The sequence below is a fragment of the Perca fluviatilis genome, chromosome 2 (assembly GCF_010015445.1).
Source record: "Perca fluviatilis chromosome 2, GENO_Pfluv_1.0, whole genome shotgun sequence".
NCBI classification, from domain to species: Eukaryota; Metazoa; Chordata; class Actinopteri; order Perciformes; family Percidae; genus Perca; species Perca fluviatilis.
In genome coordinates this window covers 27,906,874-27,921,619 of record NC_053113.1, presented here as the reverse complement: position 1 = coordinate 27,921,619, position 14,746 = coordinate 27,906,874, and the positions used below count along the sequence as shown (strand labels likewise).

Here is a 14,746-nt window from a genome sequence, read left to right as displayed (position 1 = left end):
CAAGTGTTGTTATAGTATATTATATATTATCTATCTATCTATAAATTGCAGAAACGTCTGTCTGTCTGTCTGCATATCTCTCAAACCGTTAGTCCAATGGATTTCAAACTTGACAGGTGGCTTGCTACGGGTACGAGTAAGTTTGCCATTGTTTGGATTACAAATGCAAAAGATATCGTTAACTATATATTGGTAAAAGAAGAACACATTGGCTTTTGCCGCTGGCCACTCCCCCTCTCACACTGCATAGCGCAGTACCAGAGACAGAGAGGGGCGAAGAAAGCAGCGGAGCTTTGGCAACTAAAATGTGAAATACACCTCAGACCCACAAAAATTTACAATGTAGCACTACTTTGGACTGTCTTTGACTTTGAATAAACAAACAATTCCCGAATTTAAGGACATAAAGTTTCAGAATCCCACACATGCAAAACTACCAGACACTGTTTTTGAGTCACATCATTGTCCGTGTTTGGGGGCATGTTTGGTGGGAAGGTAACCTGCACGCCACACGCAGATGACTGCAGAACGAGGGGGGTTACCGCCTTTGACTCTTTCCCTGCTTCCAACGTTAGCTTCATGATTGCTGGATATACCAAACTAACTTTTCTTCACTTTCCTGGAGCACGGGTGGATAGCTGAAAGGAACATTGCGACTGTTGTGTGGAATAAGGTTGGCGAAAAAAAAAAAAGGCGCTACGCTTTTCCGTGTCTTTTTTTTCTGCTGACACTCAACAAAAAGCCATTTGCCAACACTAAATATCAAACAAAAGTCAGACACTATATAGTATTAAGTTGCTGTAAGCTGTAGCCTACATTCACCACTTCTAAACAGAGGCAGAACATAACGTAATCTCGGAGATTATTGCTTCACAGCGCTGTGCAATGCGAGAAAATCTCAGAGTTGAACCGTACGGTGGCCCTGAGAGGCCACAGCACGCAACAATAAGACCGTTACATGTGGAACAGAACGGACTCAAACGCAGAGCTCACGACAAAAGGTTTATTAATGATAAGGGGAAAGGAAAGGGGAAGTGGGTAGGCAGACGCCGGGAATGGGGGGGCAGCTGCGGGGAAGCTAGAGGAACTGGAGGGTGGAGATATCCAGGGGAGCTGTGACCGGGGAGCCGCGGGAGAGACACTGGGGCTGGGGACTCAGGGGAGCGCGGGGAAGCCGTAGCCGAGGAGCCGAGGGAGCGAGGAGAGGCTGGAGCAGGGTGCCGAGGGAGGGGGTCCGTGTGGTGGAGCCAGCTGACTGGAGAAGATGGAGATGGTGACGGGGAAAGAGAGAGACACAACAGGTAAGTGAGCGTTCAGATAACAAACACACAAAAAAACCAACAACAACGAGGGTCTCACAGAGTTGTAGCTTTGTGTTTCACCAGCGTGACTGGAGCAACGATCAAGCGGAGATGGTCTGTTGAGCCGGGGTAGAAATACTGGTCTTGATTGTAGATGGGAGGCAGGTGTGTGCAGCGGGAGGCGGTGATAATGGGATGGTAACCAGGTGCGCTCAATCAGCTGGCAGCAGCGGTGGGAGGGGGAGAGCAGAGTAGGCAGAGAGGCAGGCAAACAGGAAAACACAGGAGAGGAGAAAACCAACCGAGAAACAAACTAGAGAATAGTAAACAAAACAGAAAACTCACAGCCAGCCGACCCTAACCATCACAAAGACAACACATACAAATAAACCACAGCACGCAACAATAAGACAACACATGCAAATAGCCCACACCACAACAGAAGTGTTTCCAGGGGACACTTTTAAGTGATGCACACGTGCTTCAACCATCGGCTTTCCAGTACATAGACAAACCAACAACAGGACAATTTTCGCCATTTTATTCATCACTAAATTCACTTCTGAATATGTTTTAGGCGAGAAATGAACTCTTTAGATTTTAGAACCGCGATCAGCTTCGTGGGAAATTAAGAATCAATGACACCAACATAACCAATCACACTATGACAGACGCTCCACACAGCAACAACTGCAATGTTTAATTTTAAATGAATGTAGCCTACTGGTAGTCTGGCACATGTAGGGTGCTCAGTATTTTATTATTATGTATCGGCGTGTGTGTGTGTGTGTGTGTGTGTGTGACGGCCGGACAGCGAGGTTGTTAAGCCTGCAAGCACTTGTGGAGTTTAACTCCGAAAATGCAGGTTCCCGTTAATCTTAAAATGGACATGTGTTGTGATATTTAAACAAATAATCCATCAACGGCGAAATGAAAGCTTCTTATTTACGAGACCGGTCTGAGAAACCTCCAGCTTAGAGCAGGGTCTCTGAGCAGGACTGAGCGACGAGCTAGCGGCCCCGGCAGGCTCGAGCTGGCTGATGCGTCACTTTATGGAGCCACTCAATTCCGAAAACTTTTAAACAAATTGTCAATTTGGCAACGATTTTTGCAAGACTGCCTATATTCGAAATCTAAAGAGTTCATTTCTCGCCTAAAACGTATTCAGAAGTGAATTTAGTGATGAATAAAATGGCGAAAATTGTTAAAATTGTCCTGTTGTTGGTCTGTCTATGTACCGGAAAGCCAATGGTTGAGGCATGTGTGCATCACTTAAAAGTGTCCCCTGGAAACACTTCCGTTGTGGTGTGGGTTATTTGCATGTGTTGTCTTATTAGTGCGTGCTGTGGTTTATTTGCACGTGTTGTCTTATTGTTGCGTGCTGTGGCCTCCGTAGAACCGGGCAGACACAGCACTTATAGGCTACTGCTAACTACTAACATTACCGTCGCCAAAATACCCACACAAATCAAATCCCCAATTCACTGTTAACTGTCAAGCCACTAAACCTGTATGGAAATTAACACCTCTGCTGAAATTCGTTAACGATCATATGACACGAGACAACACCATGTCTCTCTCTCTCTCTCTCTCTTTGCGCACACACACACACACACACACACACACACAAACAGTCCAGTTCTGGTGGTGATTAACGCTGATATGTTCTGTTTAGCTCTCATAACGGGCCAGGTGGGTAGCACACTGCCATGAGTCCATAACGCTAATGTCTGGTTACTCCACATTTTCATTGTGATATTTTGTGATTACATTCTGAATCTGCAACGTTCTCGGGTCAGGTAAATCAGTAAGTTAGTAGTAGGGTATACAGGGGAGTTGCATTTGAAGTGGTTTGGGGTCCTTCTGTAAGTCATTTTGGGGTACAATTTGGTTTTGATGAAATCTACAAGCAGCAATACCACAGGCCAAGCAATCGGCCCGTTCCAAACAGGCACATTTTCAACGGGCACTGCACTAGTATTATATTACGTGTGATTAACGAAGCCAAAAAACAAGTCCAAGTTTAGAGTGTGTGCTCGTGTGAGAGATGAAAGTATCTATTGAGCCATGAGTTTCAATTCAAGCGAAGTGTATTGTTCACAGGAATTAGCTGGGAAAGAAAGAGAAACAGGATGACTCATTATCTGTTAGTTGCTTGTACAGAAAACACAAAATTGGTTATTTTGCAACATCTGCATATAGGAATTTGTTTTATCGTGTATGATTTTAAGGCCAACTGTAACAAACACAAAGCATGTAAGAACAGTGAAAGATGACAACGGAGACAAATCTATCAATCTATCTACTGTCTTTCTGCCAATTACAGAGAAAATGAATTATGAAAGTGGATCCAACCTCTTTGTTTCTGAATGAGCTCGTTTATCATGTTCAAACAGAGACATGTGCAGACAGGGAAGTTAATGTTCCTTCAGTAACAAGTTGCTCAAAGCTTAATCAGCAAATTTTGTAACATCTGTGGAGCATCGAAAGACCCTATTTGATCTAAACGTGTCATTTCAGTCCACCCTTCTTTTCGGTTCTGCAATAGCACAGCTCCAAATGCTCGACAGTAACAAATGCGTCCTCGTGAAGGGGAAACTGTGGGAATGCACAAGTAAAAGGGTTAAATCTGGACCTAATTAAACAAAATTTGTATTTAGAATTTGATTTTGCTCACCATTGGGATGGTCTTGATGGCTGCAGAGTAATAGTTTCACTGTCAACAACCCAAAGCTGAACCAAATAGTCCTTGTATGTGTTTATGTTTCCCACAAAAGACTTCCTGGCAAATACAGTATTCTGATTACCCTGACATACATGTACACCACTTGAACTAAAGTCTTCATTTCAAACTTGTGCATGAGTGGCTGTTTTCACACGCTATTATCCTGTAAATGCCATCAGAGATGAAACGTCTTCACAACCTGCATCTGGTTTTTCCAGACTGTCAATCACTGTCACTTGAACTTAAAATCCCTGAAACTACTGTCTACTGTCAGACCTAATTGTGTGTGATTATGTGTCCATGCAAAGTATGCCCAGCACTGTCTGAGAGAGGCCTCTCCTACAGGATGTTATGATTTGCCTGTTGTCTGCTTAAAGAGCTGTGTGTATTTTGTTTGTGTCAGCTGAATATTAATATTAATATTAATATGCACTGACAGCTTAAACATGTATACATCCTACAGCACCCAGTCTAGTTTTTAACTATTAAAGATTAACCACAGTATATTAAATGGGAAACCTGGAGGGAAAAGACACAAACATAATTTGAAGATAGTGTCAAAACCTTTCAGTTCTTAATAAATATCAGGTGTGAATTTGCAGAATGTTGTATTCCTTCCTTCCTATTATCAGAGATAGGAAGCGAAAGCCTGAGCAGGTGGCACCGCTGTGTGGAAATAGGCTGTATGATGGGGAAACAGCATACTGAGTGTACTTACACAATTAAAACAACACATTTCTGCTATTTATTAAAGATCACATGCTCTCCTATTGTGAAATAAAGAGTGTATACTGTGATCTGACGCTGTTGACATAATAGCACGATGAATGTTTCTACACAAATACCAACTAAAAAAAAAAAAGACGCTGTGATTGAACGAAAGCTTAGTAGACTGGAAAACAAAATGCAGAGACAAAGCTGCAGATTCCCAGATGCAGAATAAGTTAAACATGATGCCGTGAGGCCATGTGTTGCTGCATGAACTGGCCTGCAGGATCCCAGTGGATGAATGAAATCATTAGTTACTCAATTATGAACCTCTGTGGTCACTGTCATTAACACTCTCCTCAACTTCATCTGGCAATTAAAAACAACGAAATGCTCAGATTTGTTTGTTTTTTAAACAGTTTATTCACTACTTTTGTATGTACTGCATTTTATGTATATTAGCCCCTTTTAATATTTGCTTTTACTCATGAATATGCTTTTATCTGAAAATCCTTTGACTTTAAAGTTATTGCTGTACAGTGGATTTGAACACTTCATACCATATTAGTCACTTGTTCAGCAGAAGTTAATACTGTATAGTCTTGGCATTGATTAGAGCTCTGATAAGCCCGCGTGGAACTGGAAGGAATAAACAAGATATGACTACATAACAGGGAAAGGGCAGTGCACACGTATCATGTGATGTCAGTTATCTGAATGGAAAATACTTCTTGAAACATCCACAAAAGGTTTAATATATTTATGACATTGACAGCATTTGTCTTATTACTGTCAAAACAGACTGAATCTTCTAATCCGCATCGTAAGCAGCAAGCGCTATTGCCAGTGATAAAGACATGAGACTGTGTGTGTGTGTGTGTGTGTGTGTTTTGGTGGGGCATTGTACATTTGAGAGGTGTGTGTCAGTGTTTGTTCAGTAGTGCTTTATCTGTGTGACTGGTGGTTATTGCACAACCCGGTTTGGATGTCTGCTGATGGATGTAGGGAGAAGTGAAAGAGTGAGTGATCTTTGCTGTCAGTCTTTTTCAGCCACTGAGGAAATAATGCTTTCAGGTTCTTCTATTTGAACACAGACTCAACTTTCACAAAAAGTATCACAAACTTTCAGTCAGTGTCGGTGTCCTCACAGCAACCTGTTCCACAAAGAAAAGAAAAGACTGCAACGTTGATATTTCATTAAAGGGAGAATACGCTCTAAAACAGGATTACACTGATACAATTGTTTTGGAACTTTAAGGCAATATTGTGGTGGGCCTATGCCATGCTTTACCTGGTCGCTTGTTCTTGCTCTCCTGCAGGTTAGATGGAACAGTTCACTTACCTGGCCAACACCTCCAGCCACTATAAAAGTCATTACCTCAGCCCCCTTTAGATACTCTCTCCATTGACACTAAAGTAGCCTAATTTCTTTGTCACGTTTTTATCTTTACACATATAATCTTGAATGTGTCTTGTGGAGTTTTCTTGTAAACACGTTTACATTCAGTGCTTTTTACCAAAACACAAAGCTAGTATTCTCATAACATAAAATAAATAAATAAAAAAAATATATATATATATATACATATAAAAAAGTCAATTCTAGACCTTGAAAACAGTTGACAAAGAAATCTCACAACAAATTATACACTAATCACCATCTATGAAGCCACACCAGCTTTTTTTCCATCACTACAGACTTTGTCTTTCTGGATACCTATACAAATACAATTTAAGTTCACAAATCAAAAGTGAGCCTTACATTTTTGAACTAATATGTGTGAATCCAATTAAAGGGCAACAATTCCCTTTGATGCTTGATTTGTGACTCACGCAGAGATATGCATAATGCTTGACCTACAAAGAGTCACGCCCCTTTAATAAGGTAGGAGTTCTGTGTTAAAGGAGAATTCCGGCCAATTTTTACGTTAATCTTGATCCCTATACAGACACAATACGCAATTAAAATGTCTGCACATCATGAAAAGGGCCCTTACGTGACAACAAGATGCATTTTCAACTCAGAAATTTTTTTAATTCACCTTTTAACACAGTTCCATGTGTATTTGTACCTCATCCATTTTATGTGTTTATCGATCTGTTGTTGGCGAATAGGATGCTTGGCAGGTAAAACTACCACACAAATCGACACTGCCAAGCCTCCTACTCACCAACACCACCAGATCGATCACACACAAAATGGTTGAGGTAAAAATACACACGGAACTGCTGCGTCATATTTTGTCTGAACACACTTACAACGGATGGCAGCTAGCAGCTAAGAGGGCAAGCTAGCTACCAGCAGAATCGAGACAGGGTAGGTGAATTTAAAAAAATGTCTGAGTTGAAAACGCATCTTGTTGTCACTTAAGGGCCCTGTTCATGATGCGCAGACAATTTAATTGCATTTTATGTCTGTTAAGAGGCACAAACGCACTCTAAAACTTGCCCTGACAACTGCCGTTTTAGCTAAGTGGAAGCTTGTACATGTAGCTGCAGCTACTCTGTGTTGACCGCACCGATTTCGGGTCGTTTTTTTTTCAAATGAAAGTACACGCATATTTTTAGCGATCAAGATTAACGTAAAAATTGGCCGGAATTCTCAAGGGGGTAAGCTTTGCTTCAGAACTCGAACCTCCTATGGCGCCATTTTGATGCTACAAAGCGATCACCTCCCGTTATCATTCCACTGACTGCCATTCATTTTGACGTCACTTTGACAGCGAATAACTTTACATCTGAATCGTTTAAAGACTAATTGTCCATTGTTTATTTCTAAAGAAACACGACAATGTATAAAAGGTTCCATTACCTTGCATCTCACGTTATGGCTCCGTAGCAGACGTTTTTGTAAAAATAGGCTAACGATTGTGTCATAACCAAGCGACTTACTGTCGCATAGTAGAGGAATTACCGTATAGTACCGGAGAAGCTCGCAGGCAGTTTCGAATTACATGAGCTGTTTAGGTTTAATTACTAATGTTAACTATCATTTTAGTTAGCAATAATTAGCCTGTGCCTATGTTATCTCCTTACATATAGCCTACCTATGCCCTCAGTCTCTGCAAGATTGGGAATGATTGAGATTTCTCTTGGCACAGCTACCAGAAGACTTACAACTTTCAGACAGGTTGCTCGCCTCACATTTACGTCATCTCTCTCAGTTGGAGGCTGCGCAGTAACGCTCAGCGCTCACCGGAAAAGTGCTTCTAATATCCTTCACTGGTCTCCGTCCAGAGCAACGGGATCTGTTGGTCCAGTTTATATACTGCCTATGGGAATTCTTTAAGGTGAGGCTCCGAATAAAAAAAGTCACACAAAGCAATCTTCCTTTTATAGGAAAATTTTAATAGTTATTCAATGTTCTACATTTTACAGTAAATATACAATTACAAACTTGGCTTAGTTATAGTACTAGATCACTAACTGATCTTTAAAAAAAAAAAAAAAAAACTCAAAAAAAAAAAAAACTCAAAAAAAAAGAAACCTAAAAAAACAAATTAAAAACAGATTTACACTTCATATCACAAGCCTGACGCTGGTCCTTCACTCTGGACCAAATAGCTAACATACAGTTCACTTCTCTCAACGCTGAACAGACGTTGGGCTTCAGTTTTAAACACAACCTTACGGTAACAGATATACCATAGCATGTGCAAACTGGGTACCAAACTAAAACTTCCAAAGATGGGGTTGTTCCTAATACTCAATCCATTGAGGGAGGGAAGGGGGGGGGGGTAATACAAGTATGCTTTTTTTTGGAAGACAAGGAATTTCCACTTTTTGCATCACATTTAGTGTCAAATTAAACTAAGATATTGTTGAAAAATTGAAATTAAAAAGCTGCAGCAGAACATCAAAGACATGTAAGAGCCTACTATTCACTGGGATAGTAGTGTTTTAATTTATACTTGTGGAAAAAAACTAAAACAAACTAAGACTTAGCAACTGCAAGGCAAAAAAAGACAAGGGAAGATGGAAGGAGTGTTGTGAATAGTTCTGGTTGCATTTTCACTGTAAAGTGAAGAAGCGTAGTATTAAAATTTACTGGATTAAAAGCTAAAAAGAACTGAGTAATCCTCATTAAAGTTACCACCATTCAACGTTTGGAAATGTCACCGAGGACAATACGATGGGAGGAAAATAAACCCATGATTAAGACAACTTTGCATTTCCCCCCACTGAACACATCAAAGTGTTCAAATGTCCATTTTCCCTTAAGTGCAAATCGAAATAAATGAGAGGCAAGGAATGGAGTGAAATGAGGAAGCAGTTTCACCACCCTGACAAAACCAACCTGCTCTGTGGGAGCACTTTAACTTCAACTACCCCAAATGTTCTGTGGGTCTGCCTCTCTACTGAGCCTCCACACACAAAAAAAAAAGGAATTAGTTTTTTTTAAGAGCATTGGTCCATTAAAAAAACTCTTAACACTCCACTCAAAATAATCAACTCCTCCTATAAGAACAAATAAAGCCTTATTTTGTGTCTGAAATGGCATTTTTGAAAAGGTCTGAAAAAACGACATTCCATTTGGAAAAGACAAAAATATCTCAGTGCTTAGAAGGTGACATCCAATTGTGATTCTCGAATGTAAATGACACCTATAAATCCTTAATTTATCATTCTGGTACAAAGCCTTGACCATGAGACACTGGCGACATCTAGTGTTTAAAAAGGCTCAGTGGAGATTTCACAAAGAAATGGAGTATCGCTGTTAGTGACACCAATTTAATGACTATGATATAGTTCATCATGACTGCTACTGCGACAGGGTGGTGAGGGTTGCAAAGGTCAGACCGAAAGCACATAGAGACCAAAAGGAGACATGAGAGGGAGCAGAACATGTGATCCGACATCATTTTGCATCCCTGAATGTGATAAAAAAAAAAACTGAATATTTGAATGGTTGGAGGGATGCAAAATGGCCTCTGAAGTGAAAATAGGATAAACACAGAGGATAGAGTAAGAAAGATAAAAGTGAGACAGGCAAAATGCATTAACAACAATGTGAGGAACAGGACAGCAATAGGAAAACACAGATTCACAGGAAGCTAGACATAACAAGGACTTTCACCAGTTACTTAGGAGAAGAAACTAATAGTTTACTTAACTGTTGGTGAAATATGGCACAGAACAAAGGGCGTGGAGGCTGAGGGTTTTCATTCATCATTCAATACATCTTTGCACCCACAGAACAGAAACGGACAGCGAAGATGGCCCCCAAAAGCATCATGGCAACAATTTTTCAGTCAACCAAAGGAAGAAAAAAAAGCTGCTATCCATTTGCATTCTGTCATTAATCCTCTGCTTCCTCAAGGTCTGTGAATTCAGACAATTCAATTGTGGGATTTGGTGATGTGAATTTCCACAAGTTTGTTGACAGACCTTGTTCCCCTCGTCAGTAAACAGACACGTAGAGATGCAGAAAAGGTAAAGAAAATATATATATTAAAAGCACAAACAGTAGCTGCCACACTGATGCAACCATGCTTAGCTAGAAATACATTACTGTACCACTTGCTGTATAAATATACTGCATTTTTTTTTTTTAACTTAGATATCCAATGCTATAGTGAAATACACCTGAATATTATGCATACCCATTATGCTCAATTGACCAGAGGGAAAGAAGAAAAAGAAAAAAAAACAAAAACATAAGACTTTATTGAGAAATACTGACAGAAGTAGTGGTTGGTTAAATAAATCCTAATGACGAGTCACAATACTGCTGTCGCAAGAAAACCCACTTTCTGGATTCTTTTCAGTTGTACTGGCTTGAGTTAAAACGTACAAGATCTTTGCGTGGTGGGAACAATATATGACCCATAAACATCCACTTATCTTGTAAAATACAAGGGCCGTTTCAAAAATAAGGCTCAAAGATCGACGGTTTTCATCCGACAGCGGTATTATGCAATATTTTCTTGAGAATTAACCTACTAGTGTACAAACATCTGGACTAAGAATACCTCAAACACTCAACCTTATTGTTTTATTTTTTAATTACAATATAATTTTTTTCATCTTGCACTAACAAGATAGGTACCTGTTACTTAGCATTAAATTATAATTTTTTTGTCTTATGTTCTGCAATATTTCCACAGTTATTCAATACTAAATTTTTGATATGTTCCTACTTCTCTTCTTAGCAGTAACTGCAATAATTATTGAATGGAGGCTGCATACAGAGCCTTTAGAGATTACAATAAGCTTCTTTTTTTAAATCAATTCAAAACACTCAGAAAATAATTACTGTATGTTAACAGTTTGAGGCGTTCCCGCTTATTTTATTGCAATATCAAACCACTTCATCTACATACCCGCGAAGTAAATGATTTTTGTTATACAAATCTGTACTCTACAGATCATGAACTTGTAATTTGAGTCTTTTTTGTGTGTACATCCTGAAAAATACCACACGCCTCACTTAAATATTAAACCCCACCACCACCACTACTCGGTATGTTTGTAGTGTTAGATTAAAATGGGTCATCATACTGCCTTTGCACATGAAGGTCTCTACATGTATAAGCATAAAAGGCAACAGAAAATGAATAGCTGTATAGGGTCCATGTCTCATTGGCTCAAATATTATCCTCATCTGATGACTATCAAGGTTATGCATGGACTTAAAAAAATTGACTATTATGTTTTGTGTTTTAAATGCAGTCAGTTAAAGCAGATGTGTAAATTTCCAGAAAAAAAAAATAATGATTGGATTTATCATGACAAATGGATTTTTCATAAAAAAATGACTTAAAGTCTGAAAAGCCAACTGGACTGAACCAGTTTACAACTAAGTGACCGCATCATCATGGCTCTGCACTCTTGCTAAAATGTCTTAATATTGTTCAACTGTTGGAGCCACAAACCCTAAAACCAGCACTTTTTTTTTTACTACAGTGCTCTTGCAATTCATATGGTAATACCGACAAAGTTCAAATTTTGACCCAAATTCAGAGCATAACAAATCATCCCTATGACATAGACCAGGTGTATACACACTACAGCCCTCTGATTTGCCATCATTTCTTCCTAAATGTGGTGCACAACCACCCATGTCACTGGTTTGGTCTTTTCAGCACTCACAGAACTGTGAAATGGACTAGTGGATTGAAACCTATCCATTCATCAGCACATGTATTTGACTGGTCCACTATTAACTGTATACTCGAGAGCGTGGGTTTCTATTTGTTGAGTGTTTGGTTATAAAGTCCTCGCCTGAAAGGATGGAGGAGGAGGTGATGTAATCACAGTGAGGAATCAATGTACAATACATGTAGTGCAAAAATAGCAGTGTTTGGGTGGCCTCTTGCAGGTGACATGTCCCAAACTCAAATGTCTTGTACCTTGAAATGAAATAACCCGACTGTGAATATGTGAGCTCCTCCTCCTTCCTTAAAGTCTGCTCTCTCCATCCAGTCCTGCTCTCCTCTCTTTGCGCCAACACAATCCCTTTAAACTCCTTCTCTGCTGTCTGCCATGCACACCCCTAGAAACCCACGTCACGTACGTGTGTGTGTGTGTGTGTGTGTGTGTGTGTGATCAGTAACAACATAACTGGAGGTATTGTATAGTAAGTGCCACTAAGTGATCATGTGTTTTTTTTCTGACACAACGCAGGAGCCCCTGTGTGTGTGTGTGTGTGTGTGTACACACCCATGCTGTTGACATGGTTATTATAAAGATTCTTACAGGTTAAGGTTCCGATAGTGTCATAACATACTAGCCTGCATAGTATGTAGCATGTAGTAGGTGAAGTTTTCTTAGTGTGTGCTATGCTAATGTGGACACAGTGAGCAGCAGCATGGGTAATGGTCGGTAAGTGATCTGCCTATAGCACTCACGGACACGTAAACGGCAGGGATGATGGACTGACTACTGCCCGACAGACAGCTAGGCGCTGGAAGACGACTGAGATTAAACTGAAAATGAAACAAGGCGGGAACAAAAATGATAGAGAAGGGAAGAACAAAAGAGAGGAAAAAATAAAAATAAAAAAAAGTAATTCAGATGTGTAAAAGTAAGAATATCAAAAAAATTAAATAACCAGAAAACTAAAATGTTTATTATGTTAAAACCCTGTGCTGATATCTAGTTGTTAGAAATGTGGCAGCTTAAGTCTTCGTAGTGACTGATGGAGATGATAATGAGTGCACTTCTGAGAATAAGTGCCCAATATTTTCCAACCAACTGAGCAGCAGCAGGAAGGACCACACACACCAGCACAACACAGAAACAGGAGCAACTGACACCCGTGATTGGTCAAGAGTCCTTCTGGAGTTCCAATGACAGACACATCAACAGAAAATGAGGAGATCAAATAAAAAAAATAAAATAGCCATACAAAATAAGGTAATGACTGGTTGGCAAATGAACAGAGAAAAATAAAAGCAGCTTTTGTAAAAACGTTAGAGAATGTCGCATACTAACAATAACAATAATAGTAAAGTGGCTGTTGCACTTTAGTTTTGTTCTTGCAGACAGGTGTTGAGTTCCCATGGTTACCAGTGGGAGCCCGTGTAAGATTTGAGAAGTTGCATACGATGGTGGACTCCAGATCTGGTGGGGGAGAAGAGCAGAAGCACACCTTGGTGATTGATTTAAGGCCGACTCAGACCTCTGAGGAAAAGAGGGGTTAGGAAATATGGGTCACACTTTGTAATCTGATTGATCTCATGAAGTGGCGTATGTATGACACGCCAATTCGTATGCCATTTTGACGTGTTATCAAGACACATAATCGCTTTTTAGCGTGTTTATCAACGCCGTTTGGCCGCCACTGACCTACATTACGCGTGAATTTTCGCTCTAGCGAGTAGTATGAAAGGACGCAAGTCCGCGGAGGGACGTTGGTTGGAGTGGCGGATGGGTAAAACACAGGACTTACACCCAGGAGAGCCGGGGCGCGTCCCACGTGTGGCTTTTGTTTTTGTTTTTTAAACGTTTATTGTTTTCCTAAGCGTGCGACGTTGGTCAGTCGCGTTTTTGTCGTTTTTTTTTTTCACTAAAGCCTTTTCCCAATGTTCTTTTCCTAAACCCAACTTTTTTTTTTTTTATTTTTTTTTTTTTTATAAACACGCGTGTGACGTTCTCGCGATAGTACGGCACGTTCGCACGATAACACGCCATGCGCGACGCCACGTGATGTGTCTGTATACAGCGTAGACATACACGCAGATAGCTCAAAATGCGTACAGATAACACGCCATTTGGCTTCAGGAAAGTGCTGTGTATGTTTACGCAAAGTAATGATGCCATGTTGTTTTAATAACCATCACTCATGAATGGGAAATTGATAGATAATTAAACTTAAGTTATTTTACAGTTAGACAATGAAATGATAATTCATGTTTACTAATGATTAGTAATGCTATGTTTTATGTTCTTTAACTTATTGTTGCACACATATATTACACGTGTTAATGATTACCAAATGATTTGTAAACCTTTAAGAAATAGTTTGAAAAGTTGTCAGTTTGTAAATAGTTTGCAAACATTATTTGGATGCTATTATAAAGTTGCAACAGAGGTTATAATAGGATTGTTAATGCTTAATAAATACTTTGTAAAGCATCCATTAACAATTTAGGTAGCTATCATCAGTGCACAAGTGATCCGCTTTTATAGATCACCCAAAATGCTTTATCTACAACTTACTAATCATTAACTAGATATAATAGCATTCAAATAATTATTATAGATGATTTACAAAACAAGTATTAACTATCTGAATTCATAAATGTTATATTACACTGAACTAATGATAAAATAGCATACATTATAGCATTAATAACAATGAGTAAACAGTATTAATCATCATTTCATTGTTGATAGTAAAATAACTATAAACTAATTCAGTTAATTAACTAATTGGGTGAATTAACTAGCAATTTTCCACTATTCATTTTGTTTATTAGGTTTTACCAAAATGCGAGGCAGCATAGTTGTTCAAGTCAGTGAGACAACAGACAAAAGGACAACAAAACGAAGAGGAGGAGGGATGTGG

The 14,746-nt window shown here is 39.5% G+C and overlaps 1 protein-coding gene and 1 long non-coding RNA gene across 5 annotated transcripts in view; both read right to left on the bottom strand.

Moving 5' to 3' along the window:
* Positions 1–989: 989 nt before the first annotated feature.
* On the bottom strand, positions 990–1,828 carry LOC120572709. The gene is made up of 2 exons (XR_005641477.1): positions 1,360–1,828; positions 990–1,255 (listed from the first exon to the last, which is right to left on the bottom strand). It is a non-coding gene; the product is annotated as an uncharacterized LOC120572709 (long non-coding RNA).
* An 8,335-nt stretch (positions 1,829–10,163) lies between these two features.
* The window catches only part of fam168a (family with sequence similarity 168 member A), a 29,524-nt gene continuing 24,941 nt past the window's right edge, over positions 10,164–14,746 (bottom strand). For all 4 annotated transcript variants that reach the window (XM_039822035.1, XM_039822055.1, XM_039822046.1 and 1 more), the window contains one exon: positions 10,164–13,299. The gene's annotated coding sequence lies outside the window, so the exon portion shown is untranslated. The remainder of the gene's footprint in view (positions 13,300–14,746) is intronic.